A 13,931-nucleotide genomic window follows, 5' to 3' on the forward strand; every position below is an offset into this window, starting at 1 on the left:
AACAAAATCAAAGAAATACATCGACAGTAATACAATAATAGCAGGGGACTTTAACACTCCCCTCACTGAAATGGACAGATCATCTAAGCAAAAGATCAATAAGGAAATAAAGGCCTTAAATGACACAACGGACCAGATGGACATCACAGATATATTCAGAACATTCCATCCCAAAGCAACTGAATATACATTCTTCTCTAGTGCACATGGAACATTCTCCAGAATAGACCACATCCTGGGTCATAAATCAGGTCTCAATCGGTACCAAAAGATTGAGATCATTCCCTGCATATTTTCAGACCACAATGCTCTGAAGCTAGAACTCAATCACAAGAGGAAATTTGGAAAGAACGCAAATACATGGAGACTAAACAGCATCCTTCTAAAAAATGAATGGGTCAACCAGGAAATTAAAGAAGAATTGAAAAAATTCATGGAAACAAATGATAATGAAAACACAACGGTTCAAAATCTGTGGGACACAACAAAGGCAGTCCTGAGAGGAAAATATATAGCAGTGCAAGCCTTTCTCAAGAAACAAGAAAGGTCTCAAATACACAACCTAACCCTACACCTAAAGGAGCTGGAGAGAGAACAACAAAGAAAGCCTAAACCCAGCAGGAGAAGAGAAATCATAAAGATCAGAGCAGAAATCAATGAAATAGAAACTTAAAAAACAATAGAACAAATCAACAAAACTAGGAGCTGGTTCTTTGAAAGAATTAATAAGATTGATAAGCCCCTGGCCAGACTTATCAAAAAGAAAAGAGAAAGGACCCAAATAAATAAAATCATGAATGAAAGAGGAGAGATCACAACCATACCAAAGAAATACAAACAATTATAAGAACATACTACGAGCAACTCTACGCCAACAAATTTGACAATCTGGAAGAAATGGATACATTTCTAGAGATGTATAAACTACCACAATTGAACCAGGAAGAAATAGATAACCTGAACAGACCCATAACCAGTAAGGAGATTGAAACAGTCATCAAAAATCTCCAAACAAACAAAAGTCCAGGACCAGACGGCTTCCCAGGGGAATTCTACCAAACATTTAAAGAAGAATTAATTCCTATTCTCCTGAAACTGTTCCAAAAAATAGAAATGGAAGGAAAACTTCCAAACTCATTCTATGAGGCCAGCATCACCTTGATCCCAAAACCAGACAAGGATCCCACCAAAAAAGAGAATTACAGACCAATATCTTTGATGAACACAGATGCGAAAATTCTCACCAAAATACTGGCCAATAGGATCCAACAGTACATTAAAAGGATTATTCACCACGACCAAGTGGGATTTATTCCAGGGCTGCAAGGTTGGTTCAACATCCACAAATCCATCAATGTGATACAATACATTAATAAAAGAAAGAATAAGAACCATATGATACTCTCAATAGATGCTGAAAAAGCGTTTGACAAAGTGCAGCATCCCTTCCTGATTAAAACTCTTCAAAGTGTAGGGATAGAAGGCACATACCTCAATATTATCAAAGCCATCTATGAAAAACCCACCGCAAATATCATTCTCAATGGAGAAAAACTGAAAGCTTTTCCACTAAGGTCAGGAACACGGCAGGGATGTCCGTTATCACCACTGCTGTTCAACATAGTGCTAGAAGTCCTAGCCTCAGCAATCAGACAACAAAAAGAAATTAAAGGCATCCAAATTGGCAAAGAAGAAGTCAAACTCTCACTCTTTGCAGATGATATGATACTATATGTGGAAAACCCAAAAGGCTCCACTCCAAAACTGCTAGAATTTATACAGGAATTCAGTAAAGTGTCAGGATATAAAGTCAATGCACAGAAATCAGTCGCATTTCTTTACACTAACAACAAGACAGAAGAAAGAGAAATTGAGGAGTCAGTCCCATTTACAATCGCACCCAAAATCATAAGATACCTAGGAATAAATCTAACCAAAGAGGCAAAGAATCTATACTCAGAAAACTATAAAGTCCTCATGAAAGAAATTGAGGAAGACACAAAGAAATGGAAAAACATTCCATGCTCATGGATTGGAAGAACAAATATTGTGAAAATGTCTATTCTACCTAAAGCAATCTACACATTTAATGCAATCCCTATCAAAATCCCACCCATTTTTTTTAAAGAAATAGAACAAATAATCCTAAAATTTATATGGAACCAGAAAAGACCTCGAATAGCCAAAGGAATATTGAAAAAGAAAGCCAAAGTCGGTGGCATCACAATTCCAGACTTCAAGCTCTATTACAAAGCTGTCATCATCAAGACAGTATGGTACTGGCACAAAAACAGACATATAGACCAACGGAACAGAATAGAGAGACCAGAAATAGACCCTCAACTCTACGGTCAACTAATCTTCGACAAAGCAGGAAAGAATATCCAATGGAAAAAAGACAGCCTCTTCAACAAATGGTGCTGGGAAAATTGGATGGCCACATGCAGAAAAATGAAATTGGACCATTTCCTTACATCACACACGAAAATAGACTCAAAATGGATGAAGGACCTCAATGTGAGAAAGGAATCTATCAAAATACTTGAGGAGAATGCAGGCAGCAACCTCTTTGACCTCAGCCGCAGCAACTTCTTCCTAGGAACATCGCCAAAGGCAACAGAAGCAAGGGCAAAAATGAACTATTGGGATTTCATCAAGATCAAAAGCTTTTGCACAGCAAAGGAAACAGTGAACAAAACCAAAAGACAACTGACAGAATGGGAGAAGATATTTGCAAACGACATATCAGATAAAGGGCTAGTATCCAAAATCTATAAAGAGCTTATCAAACTCTATACCCAAAGAACAAATAATCCAGTCAAGAAATGGGCAGAGGACATGAACAGACATTTCTGCAAAGAAGACATCCAGATGGCCAACAGACACATGAAAAAATGCTCCACATCACTCGGTATCAGGGAAATACAAATCAAAACCACAATGAGATACCACCTCACACCAGTCAGAATGGCTAAAATTAACAAGTCAAGAAATGACAGATGCTGGCAAGGATGCGGAGAGAGGGGAACCCTCCTACACTGCTGGTGGGAATGCAAGCTGGTGCAACCACTCTGGAAAAGAGTGTGGAGGTTCCTCAAAAAACTGAAAATAGTGCTACCCTACGACCCAGCAATTGCACTACTGGGTATATATCCTAAAGATACAAACGTGGTGCTCCGAAGGGGCACGTGCACCCGAATGTTTATAGCAGCAATGTCCACAATAGCTAAACTGTGGAAAGAGCCTAGATGTCCATCAACAGATGAATGGATAAAGAAGAAGTGGTATATATACACAATGGAATACTATGCAGCCATCAAAAGACATGAAATCTTGCCATTTGCGACGACGTGGATGGAACTAGAGGGTATCATGCTTAGCAAAATAAGTCAATCGGAGAAAGACAACTATCATATGATCTCTTTGATATGAGGAAGTGGAGATGCAAGGCGGGGGGGGTTGGGGGGAGGTAGGAAAAGAAAAAATGAAAAGATGGGATTGGGAGGGAGACAAACCATAAAAGACTCAATCTCAAGAAACAGACTGAGGGTTGCTGGGGGGAGGGGGACGGGAGAGGGTGGTGGGGGGAAATGGACATTGGGGAGGGTATGGGCTATGATGAGTGCTGTGAAATGTGTAAACCTAGTGATTCACAGACCTGTACCCCTGGGGATAAAAATACATTATATGTTTATTAAAATAAAAAAATTTTAAAAATAAAATTAAAAAAAAATAACCACTAGCAACATAAGTGTCATCTTTCCAAATGTCTATGTACACACAAATACATTTATATGCATGTCCATATGTATATAATACATACAGACACACATGTACATACAAATTACATGTTTACTAGTCAAATATGTACAAATATTCATACATCTGTGTACACGCATCTTTTTAAAAGATCTTGTTTAAAGAAACAAATAGGTTCCACTGCCTGGGTGGCTCAGTCAGTTAAGTGTCCGACTCTTGGTTTCAGCTCAGGTCACAATCCCAGGGGTCATAAGACCAAGTACCATGTCTGGCTCCAGGCTCAGTGCAGAGTCCGCTTGAGATTCTCTGCTCTTCCCTCTTCCTCTGCCCCTCCCCCTGCTCTTGCAACCAAGCACTCTCTCTCTCAAATAAATAAAATATAAAAAAAAATAAATATTTCTATTGCTTAGTAGCCAGAGTGGGCACTTAAAAATACAGACACTGTATCAATAAATATAGAGGTACATTGTCATTTTTAATACAGTTTTTTATATTTATCAGTTTCATATTGTTAGATAACTATGTTACTGTCAAATTTTCCTTATTCATTTATTCATACACTCTTATATAAATATCTCCATACAGACAACTTTTTGTAGTCTTCCTAGAATAACTATAGAATTTTTAAGTAAGATTGTGAGGCTCAACTAAAAACTTGAGACAAATTGCCAAAATGCTTTCCAGAAAGGAGGGACCAATTTACACTTCCACTGGAAATAAATAAGATCCTATTAACCCAGAATTTCACCAAACTCTCCCTCTCGTTACATACCACTTATTCTTTTTTGAACAGTTTGAAAGTAGTTTGCATACAACACACCCTGTTATTCTAATTACCTCAGAATATTCTTATATTTCACAGTAACATTATCAAATTGAGGAAACTTAGTACTCTGTAGTTTATATGCCAATTTTATCAGTTATCCCAATAATCAACTTTATAAAAATGAATGGTGGTTTAATTGTTTCTTTAGACTTTTATTATTACTCACCTGGTTTAAGTCTTTTCCTCGACTCTATGCTCCAATATTTTATTGTTTGTAACATCAGTAGCTGAAAATCTGTAGTGAAAAATGAAAGTAATTGTCTTATCTTTTCACACCAGAAAGGGAGAACCTCAAGGAAAGGAGCATGTAAAAAAACCTTAAAAGACAAATGAACAGGAGTGCCTGGGTGGCTCAGTGGGTTAAGCCTCTGCCTTTGGCTCAGGTCATGATCTCAGGGTCCTGGGATCAAGCCCCGAATTGGGCTCTCTGCTCAGCAGGGATCCTGCTTCCCACCCCCCTGCCTGCCTCTGATCTCTGTCAAATTAAAAAAAAAAAACAACTTAAAAAAAAAAAAAGACAGGGGCACCTGGGTGGCTCAGTGGGTTAAAGCCTCTGCCTTCAGTTCAGGTCATGATTCCAGGGTCCTGGGATCAAGCCCTGCATCGGGCTCTCTGCTCAGTGGGGAGCCTGCTTCCCTGCCTCTCTGCCTGCTTGTGATCTCTGTCTGTCAAATAAATAAATAAAATCTTTAAATAAACAAGGAAAAAGACAAATCAACAAATATTTATTGAATACCTTCTATTAAGTGCTTTGAGGAATATGAAAAGCATTCCACAAATGCTCATATTACATTTATTAAATTTCATTTATAAAACTTCATAGTATAATAAACTTCAGGGCACCTGGGTGGCTTAGTCAGTGAATCATCTGCCTTTGGCTCCTGATCCCGGGCTCCTGGGATCAAACCTTGTGTCAGCTTGGCTCCCTGCCCAGAGGAGAGTCTGCTTCTCTGTCTTCCTTTGCCCCCCCCCACAAGCAAGCTCATACTTGTTCTTTCTTCCTCAAATAAATAAATAGAATCTTTAAAAAAAATAGTATAATAAACTTCATTTATTAAACTTCATTTATAAATCTTCACATTGTCCCAGTAAATTTATTTTGCTTAAAAAAAAAAATTCTCAGAGCACCTGGGTTGTTCAGTTAAGTGTCAGATTCTATCTTAGCTCAGATCTTGATCTCAGAGTCATGAGTTCAAGTCTGATGTTGGGCTCCACACTGGGCGTGGAGCCAGACATGGTACTCGGTCTTATGACCCCTGGGATCGTGACCAGAGCTGAAACCAAGAATCGGATGCTTAACTGACTGAGCCACCCAGGCAGTGGAACCTATTTATGTTTCTTATCATTTCAAAACAAAACAAAAAATTCGAGAAGCTGAACATGCTGTCAATCTTGGTATCACGAGTCAACTAGATTTTGTGACACAAAATTATGTAACCAGGATTATCTGTAAAGCATTTTGCGGGGAAAAAAACCTTTAATTTTAATCTAAACAATCCATTAGATCTAAGTTCCAATTTATAGAAAATTCAGAGACTAAAGTAAGAGGATAAGGAATGCCACAAAATAGAAGTTTAAATACCATACAGGACTATTGTCTTCATTCCTTTTTTTTTTTTTTTTAAAGATTTTATTTACTTATTTGACAGAAATCACAAGTAGGCAGAGAGAGGGAGAAGCAGGCTCCCTGCCGAGCAGAGAGCCCGATGCGGGTCTTGATCCCAGGACCCTGAAATCATGACTTGAGCCGAAGGCAGAGGCTTAACCCTCTGAGCCACCCAGGTGCCCCTATTGTCTCCATTCTTTAACAACGAAATTAAGTTGGGAAAAAGGTAGCAGGGAAGGGAGAACTATTCTAGAATAAGGGAATCTTCTGAGAGTCACCAACCAGATACATCCTGGTTCAAATAAATAAAATTTTAAAAGTCAGTTTGAGAGTACATAAAGAAATCTGAATATGGGCTGAACATGGGCTGGATATTAGATAATATTAAAAATTATTATTTTTTGGTGAGATAATGGTATTATACCAATACCAGTTTAATACCAGTTATAAAGGAACGGTCCTTTTTTTTTTTTTAAGAAATTCATATTATAAATATTAAAGGCTAAAATGTTGTAATAGTTGTAGTTCATAATACTTCAGAAAAAGTAAATATCCTAAGTTAATAATCTGCTAAATCTAGGTGGTGAGTATAACGTATTTTTACTGTTTTATATTTTTCTGTATATGGAAAAATCTGAACAACAGGATTTTTTAGGTTTGTGAAATATATGCAGAATCTCCAAGTCTAAGAAAATACTCCTAACATTCTTTTATATGAACATGGATAAGTGGGAAAATAATATACACATGCTAGAATATAGGTACATTCCTCCTTCAGAAATAAAAGTCCTACAATGCTTTATTTTGACATCTATTCCAGCAAAGTTGGCACCTGAATATGCTCAAACCTGAAACTAAAGCCAGAAAGATAGTTATGTTTCTAGTAATTGTTACATAATGTTAAGGGGAAAAAGTCAGAAATTTAGATGTAACATTTTAGAACTCAGAATTCAGGTTACTGGATTTTTTTATTACTTCTGTATATAAAAGTAGTTTAGAAAAATATATTAGCAATCTCCTAAGATCATAACGTGTATGTACTTACAATGAGATCTGTGAAATTAGTCTTTGAATTTTTTTGAAAAATAAAGTGGAGAAAAAAAGAATAATATAGGCAAAGATTTGGGGGTAGTTGGAAAAAAAGTGGGAAGTAATAATCTTAGTGGACTGTCTAGAACTTATGACGTATTCTCCAGGGCTTTAAATTCTTTACAGTCCTATCAACGTACTTCCCTCATTATCATCCTCAATGGGGAAAAACTGAGAGACTTTTCTCTATGATCAGATACAAGACAGGGATGTCCACTCACACCATTGCTATTTCACATAGTACTGGAAGTCCAGGCCTCAGCAATCAGACAACATAAAGAAATAAAAAGCATTCAAATTGGCCATGAAGATGTCAAACTTTCACTATGACATGATACTTTATGTAGAAAGCCCAAAGACTACCCGCCCCCGCAAGTTACTAGAACTGATACACGAATTCAGCAAAGTGGCAGTATACAAAATCAATGTAGAGAAATCTGTTGCATTTCTATCCATCGATAATGAAGAAGCAGAAAGAGAAATCAAGGAATTGATCCTATTTACAACTGCACCAACAACCATAAGAATAAGCCTAAGAATAAACCTAACTGAAGAGGTAGAACACCTGTATTATGAAAACTACAGAACACTTATCAAACTGAAGATAACACAAAGAAATGGAAAAACATTCCATACTCATGAATTGGAAGAACAAATACTGTTTAAATGTCTACACTACCCAAAGCAATCTACACATTTAATGCAGTCCCTATCAAAATACCACTAGCATTTTTCACAGAACTAGAACAAACAATCCTAAAATATTTGCATAGAACCACGAAAGACCCTGAATAGCCAAAGCAACGTTGAAAAAGAAAAGCAAAGTGGGAGGCATCACAATTTTGGACTTTAGTCTATATTACAAAGCTGTAGTCATCAAAACAGTATGGTACTGGCACAAAAACAAGACATATAGATCAATGGAAAAGAAAAGAAAATCCAGAAAAAGATCTATAACTATATGGTCAAGTAGTCTTCAACAGAGCAGGAAAGAATATCAAATGGGAAAAAAAAAGGTCTCTTCAACAAACAGTGTTGGGAAAACTGAGCAGCCACATGCAGAAGAATGAAACTGGGCCACTTTCTTACACTGCACATAACATAAATTCAAAGTGGAGGGAAGATCTAAATTTACAAAAAAAAAAAATTCATCAAAATCCTAGAGGAGGACACAGACAGCAACTCTTTGATCTCGGGAATAGCAACTTCTTAACTAGACACATCTCCAAAGGCAAGGGAAACAAAAGCAAAAATGAACTATTGGGACTTTAAGATAAAAAGCTTCTGCACGGTGAAGGAAACGGTAAACAAAACTAAAAGGCAGCCTGTGGAATGGGAGAAGATATTTGCAAATGGCCTATGTGATAACAGGTTAGTATCCAAAATCTATAAGGAACTTATCAAACTCAACACCCAAAAGAACCAAATAATCCAGTTAAGATATGGGCAGAAGACATGAATAGATACTTTTCCAAAGAAGACATCCAGATGGCCAACAGACACATGAAAAGATACTCAACATCATTCCTCATCAGGGAAATACAAATCAAAACCACAAAGAGATACCACCTCACACCTGTCAGAATGGCTAAAACTAATAACACAGGAAACAACAGGTGTTGGCACGGATGTGGAGAAAGGGGAACCCTCTTACACTGTTGGTGGGAATGCAAGCTCGTGCAGCCACTCTGGAAAACAGTATGGAAGTTCCTAAAAAAGTTAAAAATAGAACTACCCTTATCTAGTAATTACAATAATAGGTATTTATCCAAATGATACAAAAGTACTGATTTGAAAGGGAACAGGCACACTGGTATTTATAGCAGCATTATCAACAATAGCCAAATTATGGATAGAGCCCAAATGTCCACTGACTGAAGTATAGATAAAGGAGATGTGGGGGATATGTGTGTGGACACACACACACGAATATTAGTCATCAAAAGGAATGAAATCTTGCCATTTGCAATGATGTGGATGAAGCAAGAGTGCATTATGCTAAGCAAAATAAGTCAGAGAAAGACAAATACCACTGTGATGTCACTCATATGAGGAATTTAAGAAACAAAACAGATGAACATAAGGAAAAAAGAGGGAAGTAAACCATAAGACACTCTTAATTACAAATAACACACTAAGGGTTGTTGGAGGGGAAATGGGCAGGGAATGGGCCAAATGGATGATGGGTATTAAGGAGGGCACTTAACAGTGAGAACTGGGTGTTATATGTGAGGAATCACTAAATTCAACTCCTGAAACACTATATTACACTATATGTTAACTAGAATTTAAATAAAAATTTGAAAAACAAAAAAGAATTAGGGGAATATCCAAGTCAGAAGATAGTAAATCATACATACTTCATATAATCAGAATTTTTAGTTTTTTCAAATTTATGTTAAATGTTATCTCACAGTCTTGATTTACCTTCCCCTGCTCAGTAAATGATGAGGAACATTTCTTTCCTTGGCAACCACCATTCTACCTTCTTTAAGAATTTTACTAGTTTAGGGGCACCTGGGTGGCTCAGTGGGTTAAAGCCTCTGCCTTCAGCTCAGGTCATGATCCCACCATCCTGGGATCAAGCCCCACATCAGGCTCTCTGCTCAGCAGGGAGCCTGCTTCCCCCTCTCTCTCCCTGCCTCTCTGCCTACTTGTGATCTCTGTCCAATAAATAAAATCTTAAAAAAAAAAAAAAGAATTTTACTAGTTTAGATACATCATGTAAAGGGAAATGTGCAATATTTCTGCTGTGACTGACTTACTTTACCCAGCATAATACTCTGGCAAATATCATATGACAGGATTTCCCTAATTTTAACAGTCTAAATAAGGGCAGCTAGGTGGCTCAGTGGGTTACATGTCTGACTCTTGGTTCCAGCTCAGGTCATGATCCCACGGTCATAGAATCAATCCCATCATTGAGCTCTACACTCTGTGGAGTCTGCTTGAGATTCTCTTGCCCTCTGCCCTCCCCCTGCTTGTGCATCTCTCTTTCTTTATAAAATAAATAAATAAAATCTCTAAAAAGGCTAGGGATGCCCAGGTGGCTTAGTTGTTTAAGCATCTGCCTTCGGCTCAGGTCATGATCTCGGGGTCCTAGGATAGAGCCCCACATCTGGCTCCCTGCTCCACAGAGTGTCTACTTCTCCCTCCCTCTTTGCTCCTCCCCTCAGCTTGTGCGCACTCTCTCTCTCTCAAATGAATAAAATCTTTAAATTTTTTTTTAAAAGGCTAAGTAATACTCTATTATATGTATGTACAAAATTTTCATTATCATTTCATCTACTGCTGGGCAAAAAACTTAAGATTGTTCCCATCTCTCGAACTATGTATAATGCAATGAACAGGGGAGTTCAAATATTTCGAGATTCCGATTTCAATAATTTTAGATAAATATCCAGAAGTGGGATTGGTAAATAATATGGTTGTTCTATTTTAAATTTTTTGAGGAACCAATACCATTTTCCATAGCAGCTATACTATTTTACAAACAATGCACAGGGTCTCATTTTCTTCATCTCCATGAGCACTTGTATTTTTCTGCTTTTGTCTTTAATAATGGCCATCATAAAAAGTATGAAGTGATATCCTGTGACTTTGATTTAATTTGCCTGGTAGTGATGCTCAGTGTCTTCATATTCCTGTTGGTCATCTGTATGTCTTCTTTGGGAAAATGTTTATTAACGTCTTTTACCCGTTTTTTATTTTAGTTATTTCTTACTGAGTTGTAGTTCATTATATATTTTGGATACTAATCTCCTATCAGATGTATGGTTTGTAAGTATTTCCTCTCATTCCATAGACTGCCTTTTCATTCTGTTGATTTTGTCTGTAGCTGTATAGAAGCTTTTTAATTTGATGTAGTCCAAGTTGCCTTTTGCTTTTACTGTGAGTGCTTTTGGTGTTACATGCATGGAATCACTGCCAAGATCAATGTTATGAAGCTTTTCCTTATGTTTTCATCTAGGAGTTTTATAATTTCAGGTCTTACATTCAAGTCATTAATCCACTTGGAATTGATTTTTGTGTGTGGTGTGAGAGAAGGGTCAAAGTTCTTACTGTTAACGTACTGAAGTTTATCTTTCCCTTTATAAGCAAAACATTTTTGATTCTTCTTTAAGCAATCTTTCTTTACCCAAGAGTCCAAAAGACACCTGCCTACATTTTCTCCCTATGTATTTTAAAGCTATGTTACTGACAAATTTTAAATCTTCAATTCAGGCAGAATTTTTAAAATAGCATGTGAAAGAGGGAACCAATTTCATCTTTTCCCATGTGAAAATAAGTAAGTACTTTTTTCAAGCTCCAACTTTTTAAAAAATATTTTATTTACTTATTTGAGAGAGAGGGGGCTCATGTGCTGGGGGAGGGGCAGAGGGAGAAGCTGACTCCCCTGTTGAGCAGGGAGCCCAAAGTGGATCTTGATCCCAGGACTCTGCCCAAGGCAAAGGCAGACACTTCACAACTGAGCCACTCAGGTGCCCTCAAGCTCCAATTATTAAAAAATCCCTCTTTTCTCCTCTATACTGATAACTACTTTGTTATACCTAAATTCTATGCCTTTGTGGAATTCTTTCTAAGCTCTCTATTCTGTTCTACTGATTGACTTGTCTATCCTTAAACTGTATCACACTGTATTATTATGGAGTCATAATAAGCCCTTATATTTATTTGGTAGGGTAGGTCCAACCTACCTGTTCTTCCGAAGTGTCATGGTTGCTCTTGACCCTCAGGTCCTTTGTGTAAGTTTAAAAATCATCTAAGTTCCTTGAAAAATCTCTTTAGGATTTTAATTGGAATGCATTGACTCTACAGATAAACTTGGAGATAATATCTATGAATATAGTCTCTTCTTTCATTTATCTGAGTCTTCCTTAACATTGTGAGAAGTTTTAAAATTTGTGGTATACATACCTTTGTGGCATATCTGTGACAGATCTGACTCTAGCAATCTGGTAATCACTAATACTAATATAAACAGCACTTTCCTTTTAATTATATATTCTCTCTGCTGTTAAGATATGGAAGTAATTTTGTACATTAACCTTATATCCAGCCCACCTTACTAAAGAAAAACCACTGATTCTAATTGATTTATAAACTCTAGTTTTTTCCTGTAAAAGTTTACACTGTCTTTAAATAGTAAGTTTAATTTTTGCCCTTCACACTCATCATATTACAAATGAGTTTTCTTATTGAAAGGCTAGGATCTCCAAAACAATATTAAAAAGTGGTGAAAATGAGTATTCTTATTCCATTCCTGAATTTTAAAAAAATTCTAAGATTGCACATTAGGATGATGTTTGCTCTGATACTTTTTACTTTTTCTTTTTTTTAAGATTCTTCATTTTTTTTTCCTGATTCCCCATTTAAGTGACACCATGTAGTATTTGTCTTTGACTTGCTTATCTCACATAGTATAACAACCACAAGATCCAACCACATTTTCCCAAATGGGAGGATTTCCTTCTTTCTCATGGCTGAAATAATACTCCAATGTATATACATATGTATCACATTTTAAATTTTACTTTATCTTTTAAATATTTTAAACAGAAGTATAGTTAACATAGAATATATTAATTTCAAGAGTACAACATGGTGGGGCGCCTGGGTGGCTCAGTGGGTTAAAGCGGCTCAGGTAATGGTCTCAGGGTCCTGAGATCGAGCCCCGCATTGGGCTCTCTGCTCAGCAGAGAGCCTGCTTCCTCCTCTCCCTCTGCCCACCTCTCTGCGTACTTGTGATCTCTCTCTCTGTCAAATAAATAAATAAAATATTAATTAAAAAAAAAGAGTACAACACAGTAATTGGACAATTATATATACTACAAAATGTTGACCACCATAATATAGTTATAATCTGTCACCATATGAAGTTATTAAAATGTTACTCACTATATTCTCTATGCTGTACTTTTCATCTTGCCTTATTTTAGAACTGAAAGTTTGTACCTCTTAGCCCATTCACCTACTTTGCCCAGTTCCCCACTGCCCTCACGTCTGGCAATCACCAATTTGTTGTCTGTATATATAAGTTTTTGGGTTTTCTTTACAATGTCTTCATTTGTTTTGCTTTTTTGATCACACAAGTATGTGAAATCATATACTATTTGACTCTATTTGACTGATTTCATTTAACACAATACCCTATAGATTAAATCATGTCAAAAATGACAGTATTTTTAATGGCTGAGTAATATTCCAATGTAAATATATACCACATCTTCCTTATATATTCATCTATTGATGGACATTTAGGTTATTTCCATATCTTGGCTATTGCAAATACCACCAAAATAAACATAGGGTGTGTATATCTTTTCAAATTAGTGTTTTTGGGGCGCCTGGGTGGCTCAGTGGGTTAAAGCCTCTGCCTTCGGCTCAGGTCATGATCCCGGAGTCCTGGGATCGAGCCCTGCCTCGGGCTCTCTGCTCAGCGGGGAGCCTGCTTCCTCCCCTCTCTCTGCCTGCCTCTCTGCCTACTTGTGATCTCCATCTGTCAAATAAATAAATAAAATCTTTAAAAAAAAATTAGTGTTTTTGTTTTCTTTCTTTCTTTTTTAAAAGAGTTTATTTATTTGACAGACAGAGATCACAAGTAGGCAGAGAAGCAGGCAGAGAGAGAGGAGGAAGCAGGCTCCCCTCCGA

At 36.9% G+C, this 13,931-nt stretch overlaps 1 protein-coding gene across 2 annotated transcripts in view; it reads right to left on the minus strand.

Annotated features, from left to right (window-relative positions):
• SLC25A40 (solute carrier family 25 member 40) overlaps positions 1-13,931 on the minus strand; it is a 62,078-nt gene that overhangs the window by 33,524 nt on the left and 14,623 nt on the right. The window contains exon 2 of one of the 2 annotated variants that reach the window (XM_080818594.1): positions 4,752-4,820. The exons of the other annotated variant lie outside the window; for it this stretch is intronic. The gene's annotated coding sequence lies outside the window, so the exon portion shown is untranslated. The remainder of the gene's footprint in view (positions 1-4,751; positions 4,821-13,931) is intronic. 2 annotated transcript variants of the gene reach the window in all.

The sequence above is a fragment of the Martes martes genome, assembly GCF_963455335.1.
Source record: "Martes martes genome assembly, chromosome: 11".
NCBI lineage: Eukaryota > Metazoa > Chordata > Mammalia > Carnivora > Mustelidae > Martes > Martes martes.